This window comes from Falco cherrug, chromosome 4, assembly GCF_023634085.1.
Source record: "Falco cherrug isolate bFalChe1 chromosome 4, bFalChe1.pri, whole genome shotgun sequence".
NCBI classification, from domain to species: Eukaryota; Metazoa; Chordata; class Aves; order Falconiformes; family Falconidae; genus Falco; species Falco cherrug.
Window position 1 is genome coordinate 5,861,988 of NC_073700.1, and position 14,699 is coordinate 5,876,686.

General features: G+C 42.1%; 1 protein-coding gene across 4 annotated transcripts in view; it reads right to left on the reverse strand.

Annotated features, from left to right (window-relative positions):
• The window catches only part of FGD3 (FYVE, RhoGEF and PH domain containing 3), a 111,696-nt gene that overhangs the window by 78,669 nt on the left and 18,328 nt on the right, over positions 1–14,699 (reverse strand). The window contains exon 1 of one of the 4 annotated variants that reach the window (XM_027812602.2): positions 2,109–2,126. The exons of 2 other annotated variants lie outside the window; for them this stretch is intronic. The gene's annotated coding sequence lies outside the window, so the exon portion shown is untranslated. Of the gene's footprint in view, positions 1–1,654; positions 1,674–2,108; positions 2,127–14,699 lie in introns of those variants that run through there. One more of the 4 variants, XM_027812600.2, reaches the window with a different exon arrangement.

A 14,699-nucleotide genomic window follows, 5' to 3' on the forward strand; every position in this document is an offset into this window, starting at 1 on the left:
ACAGGTGACAACTGCAATGATTTTCACTTCCATTTACCCAAATTACAGTGGGTTTTTTCCATCGAGAAGTATGATGATAACTTGTAAGTATATAATTACCCTTCTCTGCTGACATTGAAATGTCACCTCCACAGAACACCTACTACTACTAATTTTTCCTCTAGATTCACTATAAATTACACAGGTTGCTGCTACAAGTGTGAAATAAACACCTTCCCTCCTCCCATCCTATAAACTCTGCCAAGAGGAGGTGCAAGATGACACCAGGGAGAGATCTCCAGGTAAGACACCTGCTTCCCGAAGTAAATGCTCACCTAGAAGATTCCTGAGTTGGGTTGCCCCAAAGCACGAACCACAAAGTAAGCACCCAAGTGTAACTCCACGCACCTGCCTGCAGCTGTGGGAGTGGAGACTAGCAGCCCGATGCTCTCCCACCACCACTCCCCAACAAAGCCTCCTAACCTCTGTGCTGCAGCCGCTGCCTTTCTTGCACGCCCTCTCTAACCTGGTCTGTCAATCCCTTCTGACCAGTGCCAACACTTCATAAGAGCTTGAAGCACCTTGTACAGTCTAACCCTTGGCAGGCTGGTAAAATCTGTGAGTGGTGAAACTTGAGTGCCTCAGACCAAGATGGGAACTGAAGACAAATCTTGCTCCACCCTGGGCAGCACATCTTTAGTGAGTCCCAACAAGTGGGAAGGAACAGCTAGCACATCTTGCAAAAGCCTCTACCCTCTTTCCACCTGGGAGGTGCATTCAGCATCCCTTAGCAAAGAAGGGTGTTTGTTTCTTGACCGCAATCAAGACTTTTTTTCTTGCCATCTCCGAGCTGGTCCCAAACTCCAGCCATGCCTGAACGAAGATGCTCTTACACCTCAGCTTGTGCATAACTTCCAAAAGTCCCCAGGCTCCACATCCCACAGGGCAATTCCACGAGAACGTGGGAGGCCCCAGGACCAAGCAAGAGCTCAGCAGAAGTTTTCAGGGCTGCAACCCCAGAATCGCAGGAACGGCAGACCCTCAACTCCGGCTGGAGGTGCTCGTGTCCTTGTTTAGATCCCACTTTAGCTGAACAGCAAATTATATACGTGGGACTATGCTTAATCAAGACAACCCTGCAAACATAATTTACTTTAAGAGCTAGTTATCATTAAAAGTCCCGTACCAACAGAAGCCAGAAGCCCTAAGGTACTCCCTCAAAAATCTCAGAGAAGGCATAAATAAATATTTAGAAAACAACAAAACAGAGAAGGGGTGGAGAGAAAATCTGACCCAGGTCCCCCTGTTGTCATGGTGACTTCCAGCCATTATGTACTCAGGCACATTTAGAAGAAAGCTACATTTTCACCCCTCCCCAGCCAAATAATGCCATGAAGGAAACCCAAAAATCCTGACAGCTTGTCACAAGCCAAGCAAACGGCAATCCGACCCTTTGATCAGGCAGCACTCCTGAAATATTTTAATCGATACTATTGCTGCACTGTGATTCACGTACTCAAGACAACACGGAAACAGACATAAGCAGAAAATTCAAAATAATAATCTGCCCAATTAATTGATGATAGAAGATGAGGATACCATTTGAAATATTTCTGACCATGCTTACATCAGACAGGTTTCTGCTTTCAGAATAATTGAAAAAATAATTACTTACATCATTTCATTCTTCCCCGTTTGCAGATACTGTCTGCATGCAGTTGGTTTTCTTTCACCAAGTACTACCAGTTCCACATGTTACTCTTATCACACATAGCAATCAAATAGCCTTAGCCTGCTCAAATATAATAAAATCCTCTCAACATCTACACGCAAATGCTGCATAAATAGGGATTTTAGAAAGCATGCACCACAGAGATCATAAAATCAATCCAGCTCATTACTGCAAGAAACACAGCAAACGCTTTACTACCAGCTTTTAAATTGCTCACACAGAGCACACACTGCGGACTGCTAAACATCCCCACTTCTGCACCAATAAAAGGCAAACGCATAACACAGTCAAAGAGGAGGCATCTGCTAAGACACCATTTCCTAAACGATACCTGAAAAGACATTAAAGACTCCATGAGAAAGCAAGATTTGCAACAGATCACAGCATGCAAGCTTACCAGTGCCTCGCCAGCACAGCCTGGCCAGCCATCTGCCCCGTTCCCCCCCGCCACAAAGCCGTTGCAGGAAATTGCCGCATTCGCTTCACAGAAGGGTAATTCTGATAACCCCCACCCTCCAAGTTAATCAATTAATGAAGCAAGACTGTTTTTTTCCTTACTAAGCAATGTACGGACACTAGGTCACTTCAAGGTTGCCTGTTCTTTCCTGCTGTAGGGCCTCCCAAATAACAACTGCCCATCCAAATTCAGCCTTTTTTTTTTTTTTTTTTTTTTATATATTCATTCAAAGCTGTAGGAATACACTCAGCCCTTGACAATGCCAGCTTGCATGATGAAAGAGCAAAAGTAGTTTTGAGGCTGCAGAATGCCTTCCTCAGGTTACCATGGAAATAAATGTGGGAAGAGGAGGGGGCTTCGCTGATGGTAATGCTGCTACTCAGCGGAGATGCTTTAAAGCCAGGCTGCACAGGACTGTACGCCCAGAGAAGAAAACGGGATTTACTACTACCACTGTTGTTTTACCTGCACTTATTTTCATTTTCACCAAATTTTGTATAGTTGAAAAGCATGAAACTTCTCTGGGACGCTGGGGGAACGCTGAAACAAGTGAGGTATAAGAGCCCTCCAAAGAGGAGCTGGAGAGCTGGAACTTTATTTACATATTTGAATTTGCACAGATGGGAATTAATGCTCGATTGCAATTAACAGTAGGTTGACAAGGATGAACCTGTTGCAGAGCTGAGGCTGTAGCAAGGATGACTAGTTTCAGGAAGGCTTGATAAGGTGCATCAGCCTATCATTAAAATGCAGGGTAGCATTGCTGTTACAGACAATTATCACGCACAGTATGAAACAGATCACCTCAATGACTTTGCTGCCATTTGTAGAACTGAAGAAAGCCCATCAGCAGAAGCAGCGTGGGCACTGACACACACTGCTCCACGGCTGCTCCTCTGGCGAGACCCTGACTTCACACCAGTGCTGTCCTCCCCCTCCCTGGGTCTTGCCAGAGTTCCCATTAAAAGTCAACAAAAATAATCCATGGTAGGTTGAAGCCGGCAAAAGAATCCCATTGAGGATGGCCAACAACATTTCATCAAACCAATCCAATTAAATTTCACACAAATTTAATTTTTATCAATACAAGGGCTGCTAGGTACAGCAACATTAATGTGATGTTCCTGACCAAAGGACAATACTCTGTCCAGTATTTGCCACAAAGCCACAGCAACGTCCACCGACATCAGTTTACCATTAACTTTACTGATGCATTGACATTTTGCATGTGATGAAAGTCCCCACACACTCTCTCTGAACACACTGGAATTGCTAAAGGTGTTTTAACAATAGTTATTAAGTAGAGAGCTCCACCTTGGCACATAGCACTCCTCAGCTGCCCTGCAGAGGACACCAAGAAGCCAACAGACCGCGCTGGGTTTGCAGGCACAGCACTACAGGCAATCCACTCGGAATTCCGTATGCTCACCTAGCATTTCCAGCAGGCTCGTTTAAAAAGTTAAGGAGAGAGAAGGGAACTGAGCTGTGGGCCGTACAGAAGGACACACGCGGAATAAAGCCGAGGTGAAGACACTGTGAGAGCAGTTACAAGCCAGCTGGGCACAGGCTGGAAGGACCCGTCAGGCTGCAGCCTCTGCAGAGACAGTGGTGGCTGCTCCAGCAGCAGCTGCCTTCACCCTGCAGCACCCGCCTCACCCCCCCGGTCCCATGTGGCGGAAAAGGAGACACCACTGGGGTCCCAGTGCTCCTAAAGAGGTGGCTGACATCTCCCACCCACGCAGGGCCAGGGTAGAACTGGTGGGAGAAAGAGTGTAAACCAGGTTCCTTTCTGACCTCTCTCACTGCAGCAATTTCTGCCTCAGTTTGGAGCTGACAACACGCAGCTTGTGCAAGAGCATCTTTTCTTTGAGAAAAGGGGGAATGGGGGTAGGGGTGGGAAGAGTATGAAAAAATGTTTTCCTCAACAACATCTCACAGCACGAAGATGAAGTAATACTGTATTTATACATATACCGTCCCTAGAAGACATACTGCTGGAGTGGAGAAACCCCAGAGAGAAGGCAGACCATCTTTCCGCGAAGCGGAGAGCAAACAGCCTAATCCACATATTTCTACCCATTTTTCCAAAAAGGATTTCAACACTTCTTTACTAGGCCACAAATGAAAAAGCCTAATACAAATAAAATGCAAATCTTACTTATTTCGTGACAGCACAATGAAAATCAGTTTTGCTGATTGCACGGGACCCACAGCACACAGCGCGTGATTCTCCATGCTTTCCTGCGCCCCCACCAACACTCTTTATAACCACTAATAGCAAAGTTTCACTCAAAGCAAAATCCCAGTTCCTACACAAACTCAAGGAAGAGCAGAATGAAATCTGCCAACGCATACACAGCAAAAAAGCACCATAAAACACCAGCTGCTGCAAACAAGCAATGGGGCAGGGCTAAGAAGGTTTAAAAATCCAAACAGCCAGAAACCAGAGCGGCCCACCTGGAGCCAAAAGCCAGGCAGCAGCCCTGCAGGGCTCAGCTAGCCCAGCCCGGCACAGTGCTGGCCGTATGCCCTTACACCAGCGCCAGCTTTCCACTGTGCCCCTCACAGCCCCAGCAGGCACCGACCAGTGCAGCATGGGGCTGGGCTGGAACAACTCCCGTGCCCACTGCCCAGCTGGCTGCTGTCAACCTGATGGTCTTGCCCACTTGTCTCCTCCTCTCTCGGGACCTGTCTATCTGGCTGAGGAATTGTAGAAAAAAGAAAAAAAAAAAATATTCCAGAGCTCTTTACCCCTTTTATCAACCTGCTCTGAAGTGAGCCCGTAGTCTCAAGAGCAATGAGGGACACGGCAGCACAATGCATAAACCTCACTTCCTCAGGAAACCAGATTAAAAAGCCACTGTTGACTACCAAGGAAGCTCAGCAAGATCAGGGGAATTCACATGGGAGCAGCTCAGACGTATCACCCTCTTCTTTAAAAGGCAGCCCACCAGGGAGAGACTAAGGTAATAAATGAGGCACAGTAGAAGGCCAAGAAATCGCAGGAATAGCATATATTGATTATCAAAAGTCAAAGAATATACATATTTCTATATGGCTATAAAAACCACACATATCCAGGTATGTCTGGAAAGGATAGCCAGGAGGTTTCTTCAAAGGCTCCCTGAACAAATAAAAAATCATCACTGTTCTTGGCTTCCAAACACTGAAACAGCAACAGACTCTTACCAGCCATTCCTGTGATGGAGTGGCTAATACCACTGTGCTCGAGGAAAGTAACATACATATCATACCATGTCTCCTAGTAACAAGGCAAGATATCAGATGTGCAAAGCCGATGCGAAAAAAGAACAACTTTAATCTTTTATCGAGAAAGAATAAATGGAACAAAAGTGACAAGTGAATGGCTATTTATTACTATGTGATCCTCCTGTAATCTTCTTAAGCTTTTTACTAGGATTGTTCACAAGCAAAGAAGAAAAGAATTAATCTCTCATTTGCTGGTAGCTTTTAGATTATCAATAACCTCTTGCTGGAAGAAAAAAATAGAGATATAATTTAAAAAAAAAAAACACAAATGCCATTATTAAGGATAAACTAACGCTTCAAATCATGTACACAGCAAAACAGGGAACAAGGAGATACCTGTTATGTGTTTATCCTTTATTTAATACTCTGACAACTACATTCACCTGTGAATGAAACAAAGGAAGACACTGTCAGCTTGCTGAACTCCAACACTACATATCTGGCTGATATAAACACCTGATATATACTTGAATTGCTGTGTATTAATAGTATCAGTAGTTGCATGCAGCAAAAATCACAAAAAAACCCAGAAGATGCAACTAATCACTCAAGCCATTATGCAAAAGAACCATTTTTTTTAATGTCGTCTTAAATTTAAATACCTAACAAAAAATTTACAATTATTAATTTGGCAGAGAGCTACACAAGAACACTTTGTGAATATATTACAGCTTCCTGATAAAACAACTAGGAGCAAACCAGTACACCAGCTCAGGAAAATGAAGATTTATAGAAGTATCTGTTATATATGAGGATGGCCTGTGGTTTGCAATATGTATTTTTATAATTTTCTCCCGCACAGTGCTGACTGTGTGGGTAGACAGACAACCCAGGATGCTTTTTGTGAGTTATACAGGTTTTCTACATATTCTAACCTCATCCAAGCCACTAGAAAGGAAGCTGAAGTGATTTTTTTAAAAAAGATGCCTTTTCACAAGGCTCCTTAAGTTTTCAACATTTTAAAACCCATCTCTGCTGATAGCCAGCATTTCCTTCTCATACAACAGCAGAAAAATTCCTCATATGCACTTACAGATGCTTCCCTAAGAACAAAGGCTGGTTTAAAATGTCAATAAAAAAAATATGGAACAGTGTTTATCAATTTAAGTTTTGTTTTCCCCTGAATCTGCAATTACTGCAGAGGCACTGCAACTTGAAGGCATGATTGTTCCAATCCACTTGGAGTTTCCTTGGAAGCATTAAGCCATCAATGGGGTTTTAGCACTGTTTAGGTGCAAGGTAGATTCTTGAAAACCAAATAAATTTTAAGAAAATGGAACTAGCCTCTCTGTCAGTCACCTCTGCTGTCAAAACACATTCCTTTGAGGACTGAACATCTTTGCTTTATTATGCTTAAACAAACTAAACAGAAAATTTTGCCTTCTTCAGATGAATTTCTGGAACTCGTTTAGACACTGCCCCCTAAGATACTGCAGGAAAAAGAAAGAGAGAGGTTTAAATCACTTGCAGGGTGCAACTGGTGTCAAAAGAATGTTAAACACCCAAATAACTTCAGCCACTTAAGTCTGCTAATTCTTCTAAAATGAAAAAATCATTTAGCAACAAAACTAGAAAAATGGGTCTTTATATAAGAGATTTTTGATACCGTTTCATACCACGCATTCAATAAGGGTATTAAATTTCATTGTACTAGTAAAGACATTATTATCATCAGCAGCAGCAACAGGCAGTGTTGATAAGCAACCTAAGCAGCAAACACTTGGCCTGCAAGTCTCTGGAGCACCCAGAGCACCCTAGTCTGGAAACACGTCAGGGGAACGTCTGAAGAAAACCAAGAACTGAGCCTGCGAGAAGTGGGGAAAGGAGGTTAGTCCTGGAAGCACAATTCAATGAAATCTGTCAGAAACAAATAGGAAAGGTGTGAAGTGCCTTTTTCCATTCTCATTTTATTTCCATGGTCAGTATATGCTTTGAAAGCAAGTAGAAATTACTTTGATGGAGTCACTGATGTGAACTTTACAATTTCTTCCAAAACATTTACAAAAGAGGAACAAAACTGGAAAGCAGAAACAATAAAATGACATGCATATTTATTCACAGTTGACTCTGCAATTTCCAGTTTGGTTTTTATCAGGACAAACCCCCATGGTCTCATTTCCTCCAGTTTCCAGTGAAACTCATTATTAAAACACAGAGTTTTAAATAGACCATGACTTCACATAAAAAACAAAGATAGCCTTTGTACAAGGGGAACCACAGTTGTGTACTTTGAACGGTGCGTAACATTGAACAGCCTTAGCAAGAGCACAAGCCAGGCCAACTCTTTTTAAATTTTTTATATACATAATTTTTGATTTTATATATACATACACATGCTCTCACATATTTTTAATATATATATACATATATACACACCTTGACAATCATTCCCTGTAATAACCACAAACTCACAAAGAGGTAGTTTGCTGCTGTTACAGTAATTTTTCATGATTAATTTTATGCATCATCCCTTTAAGAGCAATAGAAATAAAAACTTATTCACAACACATCAACGAACAATTTTCTTTCAAAAACTCCAATCTCTGCAGCCAATGTGTGAGAGCAGCACATGGTTAGTGCTCAGGTCTGTCAAGCTCTGGTATCACCCTCGTACTAGAAAAAAGTCCAGAAGTAAAGACAGGCTGAAAAATGGTCACATTCGCTTATTTTGCCAAGTAAGGAGAGAGGCACTTAATCCATGGACCCTTCCCAAAACAGCTCATGGGGCAAACTGCAAGCAGACACCTTCAGTAGAGGCTGCATTTTCTACATCTGCTTTTATTCATCCTCCTCCCAAATCCCAGACAGTCAGTCTTGCCGGATCTCATGGGCATATCATCCTCTCTACACACAAAAAAGAACAGCCCATGACCACCAAAACACAGAGGGGGTCTCCACAGGGGTACACTAGTGGTTATGGTCTCCTCCACTCAGCACTAATTTGAGTGCAGAAGGATGTGGGGATGGGGGGGAAGGGAAGGGGCAGTGAAGAGAATGAACCTCTGCAATTAGCTGAACGTGTGTATATGCATGATGCAGGTAACCCATCGTCTGCATTTCTGTGGATTCCACACATTTTTTGGAATACCTGAGGTGTGGAACGCCAGCCTTTGCTCTTGGTGATAGCGCCCTGAGTGCAGCTTGTTTGACCAGTGCCTAGTTTTAATTTTATTATGACTGCAAAAGTACCTAAAAATCCCAAAGGAAAGCAGAGCCCAGCCAGATAGGCATTGTACAAATACTTACTAAAATCAGTCTTTGTTCACAGTCTAAACAAAGAATGCTTGAAAATGAAAGAAAAGGAAAGGGAAAAAAAGGAAAGTGTTGCCAAGGTTTCACAGCAGGAACCGAACTGGAGCATGGACTCCTGGTCAGTGGTTGTCCTACCCAGCTCCCGTGACAAGAGCTGCCTCCCCCTCTGGCACCAGCTATTAAACTAGCAGCATCATTTCAGGAAAAAAAAAAAAAGAAGAAAAAAAGTAAATGGGAGCCTTTATTTTCCCACTCCCCGAAGTAAATAAATAAAGTACATGTATTCTTGATGCACACAACTCCTCACTGGCACATGGGAAAAGCAGGCAAATTCTTATGGGAATCCCCTGCTCAAACACTGGCAGAACATCACCGGTGCTACAGAAAGCAAATTTGTACATTAGTCACAGTCCAATGCAAACAGCATATGCAACTGTGCAGAAAAAAAAAACCCAAACCATAAAGGAACATGCAGGGAATAGACACCATGCAAAGAAGTTAGCACCATAACAGCATTTCATGCAAGAAGTGGCAAAAAGAACACTATTCTACCATATGGATTCATTTGCACTAAGCAGTAAGTGTATTTGCAAATAAATAATTTCCTGAAAAGATTTAAATCAGTGCTTCCAAGCAAAACTTCACGTCTTTCAAAGAACGTGCTTCCTCTTCATGACGCACTGAAGCAGAGTCATTGGCAGCCACCATTACAAGGTTTAATGTTTGAAAGGTCTTGTCCTCCACTAGTGGAAGAGCACTGGATTTACTTTCACAACTCTATTAAATATTGCTTTTAAAGGTATCCATTGGCAGATGGAAACAGGCAGGTGGACTCATACATAGATTTATATCAAAGTAATATCATACAGAACAGAAACCTTATTTTTATAAGGATCTATATGTAAATACGTGATGGTCTAAGGAGAGGCCAATTCTCACCCACATGCTAAAACACAGCAAGCTTAACCAAAGAAATTGAAAGGCTTAATTCAATGAATTCCATTGAATTCACAGCTATTTTCCCACGAGTAAAGGTGACAGAACCCCGCAATATGAGAGTCTTCTCCCCTGCGCTGGTTTCAGGCTCAGTGCAAGTATCCCCCACTGGCACAGGCAGATCCTGACACTGCTTTCCTCTAAATACCCAACTGGACCCAGAGGTCTTCTGCTTTCTCTTACTCTGTTTTCAAATGGATTCAGAAACACCAAAAATGGTGTTAGACAAATTACTCCGTGGAAATTTGCACAGTAACAAAGAGACCATGATTATATTAGCAATTTTAGTATGGACTATTACTCCTGATTTATGAAAAAGGCTTTTGCATTCAAAGCTTTATTCTGCAGCTTTTGCAATTATCTGCACATGTGTATGCTTTCATGTAAAACAAAGCAAAGGTCTTTTTTTAATTTTCCCCTTCATTTTATCCTTTGCTGTAAAGAGAAAGGTTACAATTCACTCAATTGCTCATTTCTCTACCATGCTTAAGAGCCACAAATGACCTAGTTTCCCTGCCAGGAACCAGCAGCAGCACACTTGCCTGGCATGGCAAATCAGTGCATCTTGCTACACCAAGGGAAAAGTTGAAACTGTATCGATACAAATTAAAAAAAGCCAACAAAACAACAACAGACAACTGGGCATTCCTACTAACTTCTGTATTGCACCCATCAAAAACCAGTGGCTATACAAGGATCTGTAAAATTACAACCAACTCAAGCCTGTTGTTTCTAGAGCCTTCATCTTGGATTCTGGAATGTGTTCAATCATAATTAATCAGGCTTAATGATAATCTTATTACACAAAAGACTTTTAAAAAAATTATAATCCCAAAGCACTTTATGAAGTAACATTTCTATTGACATGGAATAATATATCAATTACAGAAATTCAATTACCTCCCAGCTGAGATTTAGCAGGTTTTTCTTAAGGGAACCAGATAAAGAAAAACAAATCAATGGATTTGTTTCTTTGATTTTTGCCAGCCGCTGTTTTGCAGTATCCTTATGGGGCACAAAGCACAGCTATCTGGAGGAGTGCTGCTCCGTAACCAGAGCCCAGCCAAACCAGAAATGCTCTGGACCCATAACAAGCCCAGTATTTTGCAGGAGAAGGATCTGCTTTTGTTCGTGGGTATTTCAAATAGCCATGGAAGTACACACTGGCTTGAGGAACAAAGTTACCAGGCCCTCTTGTCTTGCACTAACTTGCCCATTTTATGGCACCCAGGGCTTCTATTTTGAATGTTGTTCTTTTAAGCACAGTTTTTTGCATGCGTTTAAATGGCTGGCACAAGACAGTCAAAAGAGTTCTTTGTTCTAGTTTGCTGCCAAGAGGTTTGGATTTGGGCTGGTTATCGTTTGTTTCATCCACGCTAATGACATGCTTTAGACAAACATTTGGCAATGTATTCTTGGCTCGAGAAACCCATTTTCTGGAGGAAATATCTTTCCATATTGCTAAATGAATACGAAAAAAGAGGATCCCTGTATGGAAAAGGTGGAAAACTGCTGTACCAGTTACAAAAAAAATCACAATTTGGAGCTGTTGGACTACAGGGGAAAAAAAAGTAGGGCACAAGTGAAGCAAGGAAAGGCAAAACACCATATTCAAGAAGTACCCAGGTTTCCCACAGCGAGAAAATGTGTGTGCTGTGGAGTCAAACAAATTACCCTTGCCCCTGGATTATTTCCAACAGTACGAAACTGGAGCCTCACTGAACCACCTCTTGACTATTGTCCTGCTATACTCTCCTCCAACCTGTAAAACATGATTTTCTGCACAAGCAAGCTCAAACTTCTATTAAGCTAAATAACTTTATTGCCTTTGGAACTTGACAGTCTTCTGCCTGCCTTCAGGATCTGTTCAAATCCTTTAAAAAAATTTGTATGTGCTATCTTTTGTCCCCTTCAGTAGTACACCTTGAGAAGATTTTAGATTTTTTTTTTCTTTTTTTTTTAAAGGAAACAAGTTGCTTTAAGAAGGACAAGAGACTTCCTTAACCCTTGCAGCAAGCCTCACACAGCAGACAGAAGCCCAAGATTGCTCTTACTGGTCCTACAAAATGTATCGAGATGCAGCTCCTCCAGTGCCCCACAAACACCCCATAACTGCATCTCAGGCAGCAATAATCTGCTGTAATTTATTAAGTGGGGCTTCAACAGATGTTTAATCAAGGCTGAGGTTTATAATCAATAAATTCGTCATGCTCACTTAGCTTTGCTTCTAATTAGGGATGCATAAACTCCCATTGCCTAATTTGAAAAGTCCTTTCAACACTCAGTTTAAAAGTTCAGCTTGTTTGAGAATTACTGCTTTATGTTTTCAGTGTAACTCCTTTACAGGGTTTTGAGACAAAACTGAAGAAAAAGAGTAACAAAGGAGTTGACCATAAGCATTACAAGAAAAGGAAAAAAAGGAAAAAAGTGAAAATGAAAACCAAAGGATTTGGGTAACAGAGGGAAAGAGAAGAGGGATGGCAGCAGGGACCATGACAAGTGCATACCATGGCCTGTAAACTATTTCATCCCAGCTTAGTTTTTGTGCAATCAGACATGGAATTCCTCTATTTTAACATACTGCACAGGTGTAAGGGCTGGAGGTAGACAGAAGGGGAAGAGAGATGAGGACGTGTTTTTAGTCTGTGCATATGATAAAAGACAAAGAAAAACTCAGATTCAAATCACAAAGGGTACCAACTATTGAATTCAATTTTGCCAGCCCTCCAAACACAAACTTTAATGTTCCCCCTGACATTTAAGAACTTTCCAAGCTGTGTTTAGGGTTGTCCACTTCTCATCTAAATGGAGATACCCTGACAGTCAGGTCTTGTAAAGTTCAGTCTGTCTGGGTGAGATGCTACAAGCGACTCATTCTTAACCATCCTTCCAAACTGATCCCAGACTGACCCTTTGACTGAATCAGACAACATTTCAACTTCTGCCTGGGCTAAAGACAATGTATATCACCCCAAAAATGTAGAACCGCAGACTTGCAAAAGTCAGCTTAAATCCTGCATCCATAAATAAAATACTGTTCATTTATGTTGAACACTGCAAACCTGGACCTTAACTACAGAACTACCCATGCACGCCTGCCTTCAGCTCCAGCAGCTCTTAATCTACCCCTGAGAAGCAGCTCTCCAGAAGTCACCCATCCTGCCACTCTGGTCTGCTCTCAGGAGATGCCTGCAGCTCCACACTCCACTCTTTCCACCTCCTTCCCCACCCCCCACCCCCCACCCCCCCCCAATCATTTAGAAAGAAACCTATCACTAGGCCAGGTCATGAGCAACTCTCCAAGCCTTCTCTGTATTCTCTTCAACTTAAGGAAAGAGAGGAAAAAAAAGAAAAGAAAAAAAAAGAAAAAGACAGTGGAAACCTACAGGGTGGGCCACGTAGCATAAATCTGCAGCTCCTTAAAATTAGCAGTCGTGAACAGACAAGCAACCCAACCTTTCCAGCTGTGCAGACTGAAACTAAATTCCTGAGCAAGGGTCCACTAACGAAAATGACCGATCCTCAATTTTCCCAAGATGAATGTCAGGAGAGATTTGAAACTTGGCAACAAGTGAACGTGCCAACACATAAACTGCAACGTCACTAGCTGATCATGGATTTTATCAGGGGAACTCAGTCTTTCTATCAAGAATGTGCATATATCCATAAGCTACACACACACACACACACATCTATAAGCGGAATAGTTGCAAGACTTATTTTAAACATCTGCTAAGCAGATGATTTCCACATCTTCAAGAAATATCATTCCTCTTCACTTCTCCTGTTCTGCATTTTTGCCGTTTACCAGTTGTGCCGAGAAACAGTAACAGGTTACATTGCATTAAAATAGAGAAGGTAGACTAGGTTTATCAGCTGGGGTGGGTGAAATGGTGGTGATTCATTTTTACTAAAATAGTAAAAAATACTGGCACTGAATTTGTGATTTCAAAATTCCATGATAAAACACTAAGCCCTTCACACTTTGTACTGCTCATCAGAAAAGGTAATTTCAAAGAGCAAAATCCAGCACTGAGCACTCGGGACTGCGAGGACATCTCACTGTGTGCAACCTCTCAGGTCCAGCAGCGAAGCCAGCAGCCAGGGCACACCTCAACTCTGGTCCCCCTGCCTGGCGGGTCTGCAGAGACTTCCAGGGGTGCTGCCACCAGCCCCTTGCCTGCATCTTGGATGCTGAGCACGTTTAAATGCAAAGTGTTCCAGAGGAATTATATCAGGTGCCATGATTTGGTATTTTCCAACCAGGAAAAAAGAAAAAAAAAAAAAAAAAAAATCACTGGGGAAATGACCAATCTTCACTTCAGTCAATCCAGGACAATTCCCAAATCCTGGCACCATACCCCAGTGCATCAGATTGAAAATGCCTGTGTTAAACACTGCTCCTTTAATCAACACGAATAGCATCAAGGACAGAGAAACAAGAACGTCAAGTGTCTCAGAGAAAGTCACTTGAACCACTAATGCCAGGTCACAGCCACATAAAGCAAAAGTGCTTTCCGGGACCGAGGGCCTCAGAGCAGACACTCTGCTGAGCTGTGCAAACCAGCTGCTTAATAAAATAAAAAGGAAATACAAGTAAGTTACCTTGGAAAACAAGGAAGGCACAGCCATGGATTTATGTTTTCCATCGGTAGAAGAAACATAGTTCATGTGCTAGCTACTTATGCTGTATTATTTCAAAGGTAATATCAATAAAATGTTAGATTAATCTTAAAGCTTTTGATTAAAAACCACCAGTGAGGCACGTTACTTCAAAAATTGCAGTTTAATTGATCACATTACTTAGGCACAGTACCTTAGCAGAGTTCAGCAGAGGGTAAAGAAAAAGACATGAAGAGAGCAAAAGCTGCAACAAAAGTTATTTGACAGGAGGGGCATTACTTCATATAAAATTATGCATTTTTCTTACCAATCAGCCACTGAGCCTTTTCACACATCTATAAGCCTCCTAAAATACCACACAGTTTGACCTGGAACAGCTAAATACAACCT